We start from the raw sequence: 13,662 nt of genomic DNA on the forward strand, positions 1-13,662 counted from the left end.
CTTTCTCAACTATTACAGCTGTATGTGGTGAGAGTGATTTTGCCCCAGTGAGTAAAACGTGTACCTCTGGTGGGACTCGAACCCACAATCCCCGGTTTAGGAGACCGATGCCTTATCCATTAGGCCACAGAGGCTGACTGGCGCTAAGCTGGCGGTGTGCTCGCTCAAATCAACACTTGCCAAGTGTACCCTTCCTGATGCGCTACTCTACGTCTGCAGAGAGTCAGGACGTCGCATGAGCCTTTCCTGTGTGCCTGTACATACTCAGACGTATCCAAGTCCAGGCGCCTACTTTCTGCTGGCAATTCTTATACCTGCCGTCTTAGGCTATTCCCTTTCTGGACTGTAAGTCCTGCACACAAGACAGGTAAGTGACTATTCATATGGGTCATACTGTTTACCAACAAGCAATTTCAAAATAGCGTTTCCTTTCACAGCGCCATCACGCTTTGAAACACTTCCGCTGCTAATAGGTCGATTGATAATGGCCGTCGTTTCGTTTTTGGTTGTCAGTAAGTGCGTATTTTCATATCGTCGTCATACCTGTGATACCTGTAAGCACTCAGAAACGCCAGCTTTCTCAACTATTACAGCTGTATGTGGTGAGAGTGATTTTGCCCCAGTGAGTAAAACGTGTACCTCTGGTGGGACTCGAACCCACAATCCCCGGTTTAGGAGACCGATGCCTTATCCATTAGGCCACAGAGGCTGACTGGCGCTAAGCTGGCGGTGTGCTCGCTCAAATCAACACTTGCCAAGTGTACCCTTCCTGATGCGCTACTCTACGTCTGCAGAGAGTCAGGACGTCGCATGAGCCTTTCCTGTGTGCCTGTACATACTCAGACGTATCCAAGTCCAGGCGCCTACTTTCTGCTGGCAATTCTTATACCTGCCGTCTTAGGCTATTCCCTTTCTGGACTGTAAGTCCTGCACACAAGACAGGTAAGTGACTATTCATATGGGTCATACTGTTTACCAACAAGCAATTTCAAAATAGCGTTTCCTTTCACAGCGCCATCACGCTTTGAAACACTTCCGCTGCTAATAGGTCGATTGATAATGGCCGTCGTTTCGTTTTTGGTTGTCAGTAAGTGCGTATTTTCATATCGTCGTCATACCTGTGATACCTGTAAGCACTCAGAAACGCCAGCTTTCTCAACTATTACAGCTGTATGTGGTGAGAGTGATTTTGCCCCAGTGAGTAAAACGTGTACCTCTGGTGGGACTCGAACCCACAATCCCCGGTTTAGGAGACCGATGCCTTATCCATTAGGCCACAGAGGCTGACTGGCGCTAAGCTGGCGGTGTGCTCGCTCAAATCAACACTTGCCAAGTGTACCCTTCCTGATGCGCTACTCTACGTCTGCAGAGAGTCAGGACGTCGCATGAGCCTTTCCTGTGTGCCTGTACATACTCAGACGTATCCAAGTCCAGGCGCCTACTTTCTGCTGGCAATTCTTATACCTGCCGTCTTAGGCTATTCCCTTTCTGGACTGTAAGTCCTGCACACAAGACAGGTAAGTGACTATTCATATGGGTCATACTGTTTACCAACAAGCAATTTCAAAATAGCGTTTCCTTTCACAGCGCCATCACGCTTTGAAACACTTCCGCTGCTAATAGGTCGATTGATAATGGCCGTCGTTTCGTTTTTGGTTGTCAGTAAGTGCGTATTTTCATATCGTCGTCATACCTGTGATACCTGTAAGCACTCAGAAACGCCAGCTTTCTCAACTATTACAGCTGTATGTGGTGAGAGTGATTTTGCCCCAGTGAGTAAAACGTGTACCTCTGGTGGGACTCGAACCCACAATCCCCGGTTTAGGAGACCGATGCCTTATCCATTAGGCCACAGAGGCTGACTGGCGCTAAGCTGGCGGTGTGCTCGCTCAAATCAACACTTGCCAAGTGTACCCTTCCTGATGCGCTACTCTACGTCTGCAGAGAGTCAGGACGTCGCATGAGCCTTTCCTGTGTGCCTGTACATACTCAGACGTATCCAAGTCCAGGCGCCTACTTTCTGCTGGCAATTCTTATACCTGCCGTCTTAGGCTATTCCCTTTCTGGACTGTAAGTCCTGCACACAAGACAGGTAAGTGACTATTCATATGGGTCATACTGTTTACCAACAAGCAATTTCAAAATAGCGTTTCCTTTCACAGCGCCATCACGCTTTGAAACACTTCCGCTGCTAATAGGTCGATTGATAATGGCCGTCGTTTCGTTTTTGGTTGTCAGTAAGTGCGTATTTTCATATCGTCGTCATACCTGTGATACCTGTAAGCACTCAGAAACGCCAGCTTTCTCAACTATTACAGCTGTATGTGGTGAGAGTGATTTTGCCCCAGTGAGTAAAACGTGTACCTCTGGTGGGACTCGAACCCACAATCCCCGGTTTAGGAGACCGATGCCTTATCCATTAGGCCACAGAGGCTGACTGGCGCTAAGCTGGCGGTGTGCTCGCTCAAATCAACACTTGCCAAGTGTACCCTTCCTGATGCGCTACTCTACGTCTGCAGAGAGTCAGGACGTCGCATGAGCCTTTCCTGTGTGCCTGTACATACTCAGACGTATCCAAGTCCAGGCGCCTACTTTCTGCTGGCAATTCTTATACCTGCCGTCTTAGGCTATTCCCTTTCTGGACTGTAAGTCCTGCACACAAGACAGGTAAGTGACTATTCATATGGGTCATACTGTTTACCAACAAGCAATTTCAAAATAGCGTTTCCTTTCACAGCGCCATCACGCTTTGAAACACTTCCGCTGCTAATAGGTCGATTGATAATGGCCGTCGTTTCGTTTTTGGTTGTCAGTAAGTGCGTATTTTCATATCGTCGTCATACCTGTGATACCTGTAAGCACTCAGAAACGCCAGCTTTCTCAACTATTACAGCTGTATGTGGTGAGAGTGATTTTGCCCCAGTGAGTAAAACGTGTACCTCTGGTGGGACTCGAACCCACAATCCCCGGTTTAGGAGACCGATGCCTTATCCATTAGGCCACAGAGGCTGACTGGCGCTAAGCTGGCGGTGTGCTCGCTCAAATCAACACTTGCCAAGTGTACCCTTCCTGATGCGCTACTCTACGTCTGCAGAGAGTCAGGACGTCGCATGAGCCTTTCCTGTGTGCCTGTACATACTCAGACGTATCCAAGTCCAGGCGCCTACTTTCTGCTGGCAATTCTTATACCTGCCGTCTTAGGCTATTCCCTTTCTGGACTGTAAGTCCTGCACACAAGACAGGTAAGTGACTATTCATATGGGTCATACTGTTTACCAACAAGCAATTTCAAAATAGCGTTTCCTTTCACAGCGCCATCACGCTTTGAAACACTTCCGCTGCTAATAGGTCGATTGATAATGGCCGTCGTTTCGTTTTTGGTTGTCAGTAAGTGCGTATTTTCATATCGTCGTCATACCTGTGATACCTGTAAGCACTCAGAAACGCCAGCTTTCTCAACTATTACAGCTGTATGTGGTGAGAGTGATTTTGCCCCAGTGAGTAAAACGTGTACCTCTGGTGGGACTCGAACCCACAATCCCCGGTTTAGGAGACCGATGCCTTATCCATTAGGCCACAGAGGCTGACTGGCGCTAAGCTGGCGGTGTGCTCGCTCAAATCAACACTTGCCAAGTGTACCCTTCCTGATGCGCTACTCTACGTCTGCAGAGAGTCAGGACGTCGCATGAGCCTTTCCTGTGTGCCTGTACATACTCAGACGTATCCAAGTCCAGGCGCCTACTTTCTGCTGGCAATTCTTATACCTGCCGTCTTAGGCTATTCCCTTTCTGGACTGTAAGTCCTGCACACAAGACAGGTAAGTGACTATTCATATGGGTCATACTGTTTACCAACAAGCAATTTCAAAATAGCGTTTCCTTTCACAGCGCCATCACGCTTTGAAACACTTCCGCTGCTAATAGGTCGATTGATAATGGCCGTCGTTTCGTTTTTGGTTGTCAGTAAGTGCGTATTTTCATATCGTCGTCATACCTGTGATACCTGTAAGCACTCAGAAACGCCAGCTTTCTCAACTATTACAGCTGTATGTGGTGAGAGTGATTTTGCCCCAGTGAGTAAAACGTGTACCTCTGGTGGGACTCGAACCCACAATCCCCGGTTTAGGAGACCGATGCCTTATCCATTAGGCCACAGAGGCTGACTGGCGCTAAGCTGGCGGTGTGCTCGCTCAAATCAACACTTGCCAAGTGTACCCTTCCTGATGCGCTACTCTACGTCTGCAGAGAGTCAGGACGTCGCATGAGCCTTTCCTGTGTGCCTGTACATACTCAGACGTATCCAAGTCCAGGCGCCTACTTTCTGCTGGCAATTCTTATACCTGCCGTCTTAGGCTATTCCCTTTCTGGACTGTAAGTCCTGCACACAAGACAGGTAAGTGACTATTCATATGGGTCATACTGTTTACCAACAAGCAATTTCAAAATAGCGTTTCCTTTCACAGCGCCATCACGCTTTGAAACACTTCCGCTGCTAATAGGTCGATTGATAATGGCCGTCGTTTCGTTTTTGGTTGTCAGTAAGTGCGTATTTTCATATCGTCGTCATACCTGTGATACCTGTAAGCACTCAGAAACGCCAGCTTTCTCAACTATTACAGCTGTATGTGGTGAGAGTGATTTTGCCCCAGTGAGTAAAACGTGTACCTCTGGTGGGACTCGAACCCACAATCCCCGGTTTAGGAGACCGATGCCTTATCCATTAGGCCACAGAGGCTGACTGGCGCTAAGCTGGCGGTGTGCTCGCTCAAATCAACACTTGCCAAGTGTACCCTTCCTGATGCGCTACTCTACGTCTGCAGAGAGTCAGGACGTCGCATGAGCCTTTCCTGTGTGCCTGTACATACTCAGACGTATCCAAGTCCAGGCGCCTACTTTCTGCTGGCAATTCTTATACCTGCCGTCTTAGGCTATTCCCTTTCTGGACTGTAAGTCCTGCACACAAGACAGGTAAGTGACTATTCATATGGGTCATACTGTTTACCAACAAGCAATTTCAAAATAGCGTTTCCTTTCACAGCGCCATCACGCTTTGAAACACTTCCGCTGCTAATAGGTCGATTGATAATGGCCGTCGTTTCGTTTTTGGTTGTCAGTAAGTGCGTATTTTCATATCGTCGTCATACCTGTGATACCTGTAAGCACTCAGAAACGCCAGCTTTCTCAACTATTACAGCTGTATGTGGTGAGAGTGATTTTGCCCCAGTGAGTAAAACGTGTACCTCTGGTGGGACTCGAACCCACAATCCCCGGTTTAGGAGACCGATGCCTTATCCATTAGGCCACAGAGGCTGACTGGCGCTAAGCTGGCGGTGTGCTCGCTCAAATCAACACTTGCCAAGTGTACCCTTCCTGATGCGCTACTCTACGTCTGCAGAGAGTCAGGACGTCGCATGAGCCTTTCCTGTGTGCCTGTACATACTCAGACGTATCCAAGTCCAGGCGCCTACTTTCTGCTGGCAATTCTTATACCTGCCGTCTTAGGCTATTCCCTTTCTGGACTGTAAGTCCTGCACACAAGACAGGTAAGTGACTATTCATATGGGTCATACTGTTTACCAACAAGCAATTTCAAAATAGCGTTTCCTTTCACAGCGCCATCACGCTTTGAAACACTTCCGCTGCTAATAGGTCGATTGATAATGGCCGTCGTTTCGTTTTTGGTTGTCAGTAAGTGCGTATTTTCATATCGTCGTCATACCTGTGATACCTGTAAGCACTCAGAAACGCCAGCTTTCTCAACTATTACAGCTGTATGTGGTGAGAGTGATTTTGCCCCAGTGAGTAAAACGTGTACCTCTGGTGGGACTCGAACCCACAATCCCCGGTTTAGGAGACCGATGCCTTATCCATTAGGCCACAGAGGCTGACTGGCGCTAAGCTGGCGGTGTGCTCGCTCAAATCAACACTTGCCAAGTGTACCCTTCCTGATGCGCTACTCTACGTCTGCAGAGAGTCAGGACGTCGCATGAGCCTTTCCTGTGTGCCTGTACATACTCAGACGTATCCAAGTCCAGGCGCCTACTTTCTGCTGGCAATTCTTATACCTGCCGTCTTAGGCTATTCCCTTTCTGGACTGTAAGTCCTGCACACAAGACAGGTAAGTGACTATTCATATGGGTCATACTGTTTACCAACAAGCAATTTCAAAATAGCGTTTCCTTTCACAGCGCCATCACGCTTTGAAACACTTCCGCTGCTAATAGGTCGATTGATAATGGCCGTCGTTTCGTTTTTGGTTGTCAGTAAGTGCGTATTTTCATATCGTCGTCATACCTGTGATACCTGTAAGCACTCAGAAACGCCAGCTTTCTCAACTATTACAGCTGTATGTGGTGAGAGTGATTTTGCCCCAGTGAGTAAAACGTGTACCTCTGGTGGGACTCGAACCCACAATCCCCGGTTTAGGAGACCGATGCCTTATCCATTAGGCCACAGAGGCTGACTGGCGCTAAGCTGGCGGTGTGCTCGCTCAAATCAACACTTGCCAAGTGTACCCTTCCTGATGCGCTACTCTACGTCTGCAGAGAGTCAGGACGTCGCATGAGCCTTTCCTGTGTGCCTGTACATACTCAGACGTATCCAAGTCCAGGCGCCTACTTTCTGCTGGCAATTCTTATACCTGCCGTCTTAGGCTATTCCCTTTCTGGACTGTAAGTCCTGCACACAAGACAGGTAAGTGACTATTCATATGGGTCATACTGTTTACCAACAAGCAATTTCAAAATAGCGTTTCCTTTCACAGCGCCATCACGCTTTGAAACACTTCCGCTGCTAATAGGTCGATTGATAATGGCCGTCGTTTCGTTTTTGGTTGTCAGTAAGTGCGTATTTTCATATCGTCGTCATACCTGTGATACCTGTAAGCACTCAGAAACGCCAGCTTTCTCAACTATTACAGCTGTATGTGGTGAGAGTGATTTTGCCCCAGTGAGTAAAACGTGTACCTCTGGTGGGACTCGAACCCACAATCCCCGGTTTAGGAGACCGATGCCTTATCCATTAGGCCACAGAGGCTGACTGGCGCTAAGCTGGCGGTGTGCTCGCTCAAATCAACACTTGCCAAGTGTACCCTTCCTGATGCGCTACTCTACGTCTGCAGAGAGTCAGGACGTCGCATGAGCCTTTCCTGTGTGCCTGTACATACTCAGACGTATCCAAGTCCAGGCGCCTACTTTCTGCTGGCAATTCTTATACCTGCCGTCTTAGGCTATTCCCTTTCTGGACTGTAAGTCCTGCACACAAGACAGGTAAGTGACTATTCATATGGGTCATACTGTTTACCAACAAGCAATTTCAAAATAGCGTTTCCTTTCACAGCGCCATCACGCTTTGAAACACTTCCGCTGCTAATAGGTCGATTGATAATGGCCGTCGTTTCGTTTTTGGTTGTCAGTAAGTGCGTATTTTCATATCGTCGTCATACCTGTGATACCTGTAAGCACTCAGAAACGCCAGCTTTCTCAACTATTACAGCTGTATGTGGTGAGAGTGATTTTGCCCCAGTGAGTAAAACGTGTACCTCTGGTGGGACTCGAACCCACAATCCCCGGTTTAGGAGACCGATGCCTTATCCATTAGGCCACAGAGGCTGACTGGCGCTAAGCTGGCGGTGTGCTCGCTCAAATCAACACTTGCCAAGTGTACCCTTCCTGATGCGCTACTCTACGTCTGCAGAGAGTCAGGACGTCGCATGAGCCTTTCCTGTGTGCCTGTACATACTCAGACGTATCCAAGTCCAGGCGCCTACTTTCTGCTGGCAATTCTTATACCTGCCGTCTTAGGCTATTCCCTTTCTGGACTGTAAGTCCTGCACACAAGACAGGTAAGTGACTATTCATATGGGTCATACTGTTTACCAACAAGCAATTTCAAAATAGCGTTTCCTTTCACAGCGCCATCACGCTTTGAAACACTTCCGCTGCTAATAGGTCGATTGATAATGGCCGTCGTTTCGTTTTTGGTTGTCAGTAAGTGCGTATTTTCATATCGTCGTCATACCTGTGATACCTGTAAGCACTCAGAAACGCCAGCTTTCTCAACTATTACAGCTGTATGTGGTGAGAGTGATTTTGCCCCAGTGAGTAAAACGTGTACCTCTGGTGGGACTCGAACCCACAATCCCCGGTTTAGGAGACCGATGCCTTATCCATTAGGCCACAGAGGCTGACTGGCGCTAAGCTGGCGGTGTGCTCGCTCAAATCAACACTTGCCAAGTGTACCCTTCCTGATGCGCTACTCTACGTCTGCAGAGAGTCAGGACGTCGCATGAGCCTTTCCTGTGTGCCTGTACATACTCAGACGTATCCAAGTCCAGGCGCCTACTTTCTGCTGGCAATTCTTATACCTGCCGTCTTAGGCTATTCCCTTTCTGGACTGTAAGTCCTGCACACAAGACAGGTAAGTGACTATTCATATGGGTCATACTGTTTACCAACAAGCAATTTCAAAATAGCGTTTCCTTTCACAGCGCCATCACGCTTTGAAACACTTCCGCTGCTAATAGGTCGATTGATAATGGCCGTCGTTTCGTTTTTGGTTGTCAGTAAGTGCGTATTTTCATATCGTCGTCATACCTGTGATACCTGTAAGCACTCAGAAACGCCAGCTTTCTCAACTATTACAGCTGTATGTGGTGAGAGTGATTTTGCCCCAGTGAGTAAAACGTGTACCTCTGGTGGGACTCGAACCCACAATCCCCGGTTTAGGAGACCGATGCCTTATCCATTAGGCCACAGAGGCTGACTGGCGCTAAGCTGGCGGTGTGCTCGCTCAAATCAACACTTGCCAAGTGTACCCTTCCTGATGCGCTACTCTACGTCTGCAGAGAGTCAGGACGTCGCATGAGCCTTTCCTGTGTGCCTGTACATACTCAGACGTATCCAAGTCCAGGCGCCTACTTTCTGCTGGCAATTCTTATACCTGCCGTCTTAGGCTATTCCCTTTCTGGACTGTAAGTCCTGCACACAAGACAGGTAAGTGACTATTCATATGGGTCATACTGTTTACCAACAAGCAATTTCAAAATAGCGTTTCCTTTCACAGCGCCATCACGCTTTGAAACACTTCCGCTGCTAATAGGTCGATTGATAATGGCCGTCGTTTCGTTTTTGGTTGTCAGTAAGTGCGTATTTTCATATCGTCGTCATACCTGTGATACCTGTAAGCACTCAGAAACGCCAGCTTTCTCAACTATTACAGCTGTATGTGGTGAGAGTGATTTTGCCCCAGTGAGTAAAACGTGTACCTCTGGTGGGACTCGAACCCACAATCCCCGGTTTAGGAGACCGATGCCTTATCCATTAGGCCACAGAGGCTGACTGGCGCTAAGCTGGCGGTGTGCTCGCTCAAATCAACACTTGCCAAGTGTACCCTTCCTGATGCGCTACTCTACGTCTGCAGAGAGTCAGGACGTCGCATGAGCCTTTCCTGTGTGCCTGTACATACTCAGACGTATCCAAGTCCAGGCGCCTACTTTCTGCTGGCAATTCTTATACCTGCCGTCTTAGGCTATTCCCTTTCTGGACTGTAAGTCCTGCACACAAGACAGGTAAGTGACTATTCATATGGGTCATACTGTTTACCAACAAGCAATTTCAAAATAGCGTTTCCTTTCACAGCGCCATCACGCTTTGAAACACTTCCGCTGCTAATAGGTCGATTGATAATGGCCGTCGTTTCGTTTTTGGTTGTCAGTAAGTGCGTATTTTCATATCGTCGTCATACCTGTGATACCTGTAAGCACTCAGAAACGCCAGCTTTCTCAACTATTACAGCTGTATGTGGTGAGAGTGATTTTGCCCCAGTGAGTAAAACGTGTACCTCTGGTGGGACTCGAACCCACAATCCCCGGTTTAGGAGACCGATGCCTTATCCATTAGGCCACAGAGGCTGACTGGCGCTAAGCTGGCGGTGTGCTCGCTCAAATCAACACTTGCCAAGTGTACCCTTCCTGATGCGCTACTCTACGTCTGCAGAGAGTCAGGACGTCGCATGAGCCTTTCCTGTGTGCCTGTACATACTCAGACGTATCCAAGTCCAGGCGCCTACTTTCTGCTGGCAATTCTTATACCTGCCGTCTTAGGCTATTCCCTTTCTGGACTGTAAGTCCTGCACACAAGACAGGTAAGTGACTATTCATATGGGTCATACTGTTTACCAACAAGCAATTTCAAAATAGCGTTTCCTTTCACAGCGCCATCACGCTTTGAAACACTTCCGCTGCTAATAGGTCGATTGATAATGGCCGTCGTTTCGTTTTTGGTTGTCAGTAAGTGCGTATTTTCATATCGTCGTCATACCTGTGATACCTGTAAGCACTCAGAAACGCCAGCTTTCTCAACTATTACAGCTGTATGTGGTGAGAGTGATTTTGCCCCAGTGAGTAAAACGTGTACCTCTGGTGGGACTCGAACCCACAATCCCCGGTTTAGGAGACCGATGCCTTATCCATTAGGCCACAGAGGCTGACTGGCGCTAAGCTGGCGGTGTGCTCGCTCAAATCAACACTTGCCAAGTGTACCCTTCCTGATGCGCTACTCTACGTCTGCAGAGAGTCAGGACGTCGCATGAGCCTTTCCTGTGTGCCTGTACATACTCAGACGTATCCAAGTCCAGGCGCCTACTTTCTGCTGGCAATTCTTATACCTGCCGTCTTAGGCTATTCCCTTTCTGGACTGTAAGTCCTGCACACAAGACAGGTAAGTGACTATTCATATGGGTCATACTGTTTACCAACAAGCAATTTCAAAATAGCGTTTCCTTTCACAGCGCCATCACGCTTTGAAACACTTCCGCTGCTAATAGGTCGATTGATAATGGCCGTCGTTTCGTTTTTGGTTGTCAGTAAGTGCGTATTTTCATATCGTCGTCATACCTGTGATACCTGTAAGCACTCAGAAACGCCAGCTTTCTCAACTATTACAGCTGTATGTGGTGAGAGTGATTTTGCCCCAGTGAGTAAAACGTGTACCTCTGGTGGGACTCGAACCCACAATCCCCGGTTTAGGAGACCGATGCCTTATCCATTAGGCCACAGAGGCTGACTGGCGCTAAGCTGGCGGTGTGCTCGCTCAAATCAACACTTGCCAAGTGTACCCTTCCTGATGCGCTACTCTACGTCTGCAGAGAGTCAGGACGTCGCATGAGCCTTTCCTGTGTGCCTGTACATACTCAGACGTATCCAAGTCCAGGCGCCTACTTTCTGCTGGCAATTCTTATACCTGCCGTCTTAGGCTATTCCCTTTCTGGACTGTAAGTCCTGCACACAAGACAGGTAAGTGACTATTCATATGGGTCATACTGTTTACCAACAAGCAATTTCAAAATAGCGTTTCCTTTCACAGCGCCATCACGCTTTGAAACACTTCCGCTGCTAATAGGTCGATTGATAATGGCCGTCGTTTCGTTTTTGGTTGTCAGTAAGTGCGTATTTTCATATCGTCGTCATACCTGTGATACCTGTAAGCACTCAGAAACGCCAGCTTTCTCAACTATTACAGCTGTATGTGGTGAGAGTGATTTTGCCCCAGTGAGTAAAACGTGTACCTCTGGTGGGACTCGAACCCACAATCCCCGGTTTAGGAGACCGATGCCTTATCCATTAGGCCACAGAGGCTGACTGGCGCTAAGCTGGCGGTGTGCTCGCTCAAATCAACACTTGCCAAGTGTACCCTTCCTGATGCGCTACTCTACGTCTGCAGAGAGTCAGGACGTCGCATGAGCCTTTCCTGTGTGCCTGTACATACTCAGACGTATCCAAGTCCAGGCGCCTACTTTCTGCTGGCAATTCTTATACCTGCCGTCTTAGGCTATTCCCTTTCTGGACTGTAAGTCCTGCACACAAGACAGGTAAGTGACTATTCATATGGGTCATACTGTTTACCAACAAGCAATTTCAAAATAGCGTTTCCTTTCACAGCGCCATCACGCTTTGAAACACTTCCGCTGCTAATAGGTCGATTGATAATGGCCGTCGTTTCGTTTTTGGTTGTCAGTAAGTGCGTATTTTCATATCGTCGTCATACCTGTGATACCTGTAAGCACTCAGAAACGCCAGCTTTCTCAACTATTACAGCTGTATGAGGTGAGAGTGATTTTGCCCCAGTGAGTAAAACGTGTACCTCTGGTGGGACTCGAACCCACAATCCCCGGTTTAGGAGACCGATGCCTTATCCATTAGGCCACAGAGGCTGACTGGCGCTAAGCTGGCGGTGTGCTCGCTCAAATCAACACTTGCCAAGTGTACCCTTCCTGATGCGCTACTCTACGTCTGCAGAGAGTCAGGACGTCGCATGAGCCTTTCCTGTGTGCCTGTACATACTCAGACGTATCCAAGTCCAGGCGCCTACTTTCTGCTGGCAATTCTTATACCTGCCGTCTTAGGCTATTCCCTTTCTGGACTGTAAGTCCTGCACACAAGACAGGTAAGTGACTATTCATATGGGTCATACTGTTTACCAACAAGCAATTTCAAAATAGCGTTTCCTTTCACAGCGCCATCACGCTTTGAAACACTTCCGCTGCTAATAGGTCGATTGATAATGGCCGTCGTTTCGTTTTTGGTTGTCAGTAAGTGCGTATTTTCATATCGTCGTCATACCTGTGATACCTGTAAGCACTCAGAAACGCCAGCTTTCTCAACTATTACAGCTGTATGTGGTGAGAGTGATTTTGCCCCAGTGAGTAAAACGTGTACCTCTGGTGGGACTCGAACCCACAATCCCCGGTTTAGGAGACCGATGCCTTATCCATTAGGCCACAGAGGCTGACTGGCGCTAAGCTGGCGGTGTGCTCGCTCAAATCAACACTTGCCAAGTGTACCCTTCCTGATGCGCTACTCTACGTCTGCAGAGAGTCAGGACGTCGCATGAGCCTTTCCTGTGTGCCTGTACATACTCAGACGTATCCAAGTCCAGGCGCCTACTTTCTGCTGGCAATTCTTATACCTGCCGTCTTAGGCTATTCCCTTTCTGGACTGTAAGTCCTGCACACAAGACAGGTAAGTGACTATTCATATGGGTCATACTGTTTACCAACAAGCAATTTCAAAATAGCGTTTCCTTTCACAGCGCCATCACGCTTTGAAACACTTCCGCTGCTAATAGGTCGATTGATAATGGCCGTCGTTTCGTTTTTGGTTGTCAGTAAGTGCGTATTTTCATATCGTCGTCATACCTGTGATACCTGTAAGCACTCAGAAACGCCAGCTTTCTCAACTATTACAGCTGTATGTGGTGAGAGTGATTTTGCCCCAGTGAGTAAAACGTGTACCTCTGGTGGGACTCGAACCCACAATCCCCGGTTTAGGAGACCGATGCCTTATCCATTAGGCCACAGAGGCTGACTGGCGCTAAGCTGGCGGTGTGCTCGCTCAAATCAACACTTGCCAAGTGTACCCTTCCTGATGCGCTACTCTACGTCTGCAGAGAGTCAGGACGTCGCATGAGCCTTTCCTGTGTGCCTGTACATACTCAGACGTATCCAAGTCCAGGCGCCTACTTTCTGCTGGCAATTCTTATACCTGCCGTCTTAGGCTATTCCCTTTCTGGACTGTAAGTCCTGCACACAAGACAGGTAAGTGACTATTCATATGGGTCATACTGTTTACCAACAAGCAATTTCAAAATAGCGTTTCCTTTCACAG

General features: G+C 48.2%; 24 non-coding genes across 24 annotated transcripts; all 24 read right to left on the reverse strand.

The window, feature by feature from the left end:
• Nucleotides 1-61: 61 nt before the first annotated feature.
• Nucleotides 62-134, reverse strand: Trnar-ccu. Its single transcript has one exon. It is a non-coding gene; the product is annotated as a tRNA-Arg (tRNA).
• A 502-nt stretch (nt 135-636) lies between these two features.
• Nucleotides 637-709, reverse strand: Trnar-ccu. Its single transcript has one exon. It is a non-coding gene; the product is annotated as a tRNA-Arg (tRNA).
• A 502-nt stretch (nt 710-1,211) lies between these two features.
• On the reverse strand, nt 1,212-1,284 carry Trnar-ccu. The gene has a single exon. It is a non-coding gene; the product is annotated as a tRNA-Arg (tRNA).
• A 502-nt stretch (nt 1,285-1,786) lies between these two features.
• Nucleotides 1,787-1,859, reverse strand: Trnar-ccu. Its single transcript has one exon. It is a non-coding gene; the product is annotated as a tRNA-Arg (tRNA).
• Nucleotides 1,860-2,361: 502 nt separating this feature from the next.
• Nucleotides 2,362-2,434, reverse strand: Trnar-ccu. The gene has a single exon. It is a non-coding gene; the product is annotated as a tRNA-Arg (tRNA).
• Nucleotides 2,435-2,936: 502 nt separating this feature from the next.
• On the reverse strand, nt 2,937-3,009 carry Trnar-ccu. The gene has a single exon. It is a non-coding gene; the product is annotated as a tRNA-Arg (tRNA).
• A 502-nt stretch (nt 3,010-3,511) lies between these two features.
• Trnar-ccu lies at nt 3,512-3,584 on the reverse strand. Its single transcript has one exon. It is a non-coding gene; the product is annotated as a tRNA-Arg (tRNA).
• Nucleotides 3,585-4,086: 502 nt separating this feature from the next.
• Nucleotides 4,087-4,159, reverse strand: Trnar-ccu. Its single transcript has one exon. It is a non-coding gene; the product is annotated as a tRNA-Arg (tRNA).
• A 502-nt stretch (nt 4,160-4,661) lies between these two features.
• Trnar-ccu lies at nt 4,662-4,734 on the reverse strand. Its single transcript has one exon. It is a non-coding gene; the product is annotated as a tRNA-Arg (tRNA).
• A 502-nt stretch (nt 4,735-5,236) lies between these two features.
• Nucleotides 5,237-5,309, reverse strand: Trnar-ccu. Its single transcript has one exon. It is a non-coding gene; the product is annotated as a tRNA-Arg (tRNA).
• A 502-nt stretch (nt 5,310-5,811) lies between these two features.
• Nucleotides 5,812-5,884, reverse strand: Trnar-ccu. Its single transcript has one exon. It is a non-coding gene; the product is annotated as a tRNA-Arg (tRNA).
• A 502-nt stretch (nt 5,885-6,386) lies between these two features.
• On the reverse strand, nt 6,387-6,459 carry Trnar-ccu. The gene has a single exon. It is a non-coding gene; the product is annotated as a tRNA-Arg (tRNA).
• Nucleotides 6,460-6,961: 502 nt separating this feature from the next.
• Trnar-ccu lies at nt 6,962-7,034 on the reverse strand. Its single transcript has one exon. It is a non-coding gene; the product is annotated as a tRNA-Arg (tRNA).
• A 502-nt stretch (nt 7,035-7,536) lies between these two features.
• On the reverse strand, nt 7,537-7,609 carry Trnar-ccu. The gene has a single exon. It is a non-coding gene; the product is annotated as a tRNA-Arg (tRNA).
• A 502-nt stretch (nt 7,610-8,111) lies between these two features.
• On the reverse strand, nt 8,112-8,184 carry Trnar-ccu. The gene has a single exon. It is a non-coding gene; the product is annotated as a tRNA-Arg (tRNA).
• A 502-nt stretch (nt 8,185-8,686) lies between these two features.
• Trnar-ccu lies at nt 8,687-8,759 on the reverse strand. Its single transcript has one exon. It is a non-coding gene; the product is annotated as a tRNA-Arg (tRNA).
• A 502-nt stretch (nt 8,760-9,261) lies between these two features.
• Trnar-ccu lies at nt 9,262-9,334 on the reverse strand. Its single transcript has one exon. It is a non-coding gene; the product is annotated as a tRNA-Arg (tRNA).
• A 502-nt stretch (nt 9,335-9,836) lies between these two features.
• Nucleotides 9,837-9,909, reverse strand: Trnar-ccu. The gene has a single exon. It is a non-coding gene; the product is annotated as a tRNA-Arg (tRNA).
• Nucleotides 9,910-10,411: 502 nt separating this feature from the next.
• Nucleotides 10,412-10,484, reverse strand: Trnar-ccu. Its single transcript has one exon. It is a non-coding gene; the product is annotated as a tRNA-Arg (tRNA).
• A 502-nt stretch (nt 10,485-10,986) lies between these two features.
• Trnar-ccu lies at nt 10,987-11,059 on the reverse strand. Its single transcript has one exon. It is a non-coding gene; the product is annotated as a tRNA-Arg (tRNA).
• A 502-nt stretch (nt 11,060-11,561) lies between these two features.
• Trnar-ccu lies at nt 11,562-11,634 on the reverse strand. The gene has a single exon. It is a non-coding gene; the product is annotated as a tRNA-Arg (tRNA).
• Nucleotides 11,635-12,136: 502 nt separating this feature from the next.
• Trnar-ccu lies at nt 12,137-12,209 on the reverse strand. Its single transcript has one exon. It is a non-coding gene; the product is annotated as a tRNA-Arg (tRNA).
• A 502-nt stretch (nt 12,210-12,711) lies between these two features.
• Nucleotides 12,712-12,784, reverse strand: Trnar-ccu. The gene has a single exon. It is a non-coding gene; the product is annotated as a tRNA-Arg (tRNA).
• Nucleotides 12,785-13,286: 502 nt separating this feature from the next.
• Nucleotides 13,287-13,359, reverse strand: Trnar-ccu. Its single transcript has one exon. It is a non-coding gene; the product is annotated as a tRNA-Arg (tRNA).
• Between the last annotated feature and the right edge of the window lie 303 nt (nt 13,360-13,662).

The sequence above is a fragment of the Schistocerca americana genome, unplaced genomic scaffold (assembly GCF_021461395.2).
Source record: "Schistocerca americana isolate TAMUIC-IGC-003095 unplaced genomic scaffold, iqSchAmer2.1 HiC_scaffold_1232, whole genome shotgun sequence".
Taxonomy (NCBI): domain Eukaryota; kingdom Metazoa; phylum Arthropoda; class Insecta; order Orthoptera; family Acrididae; genus Schistocerca; species Schistocerca americana.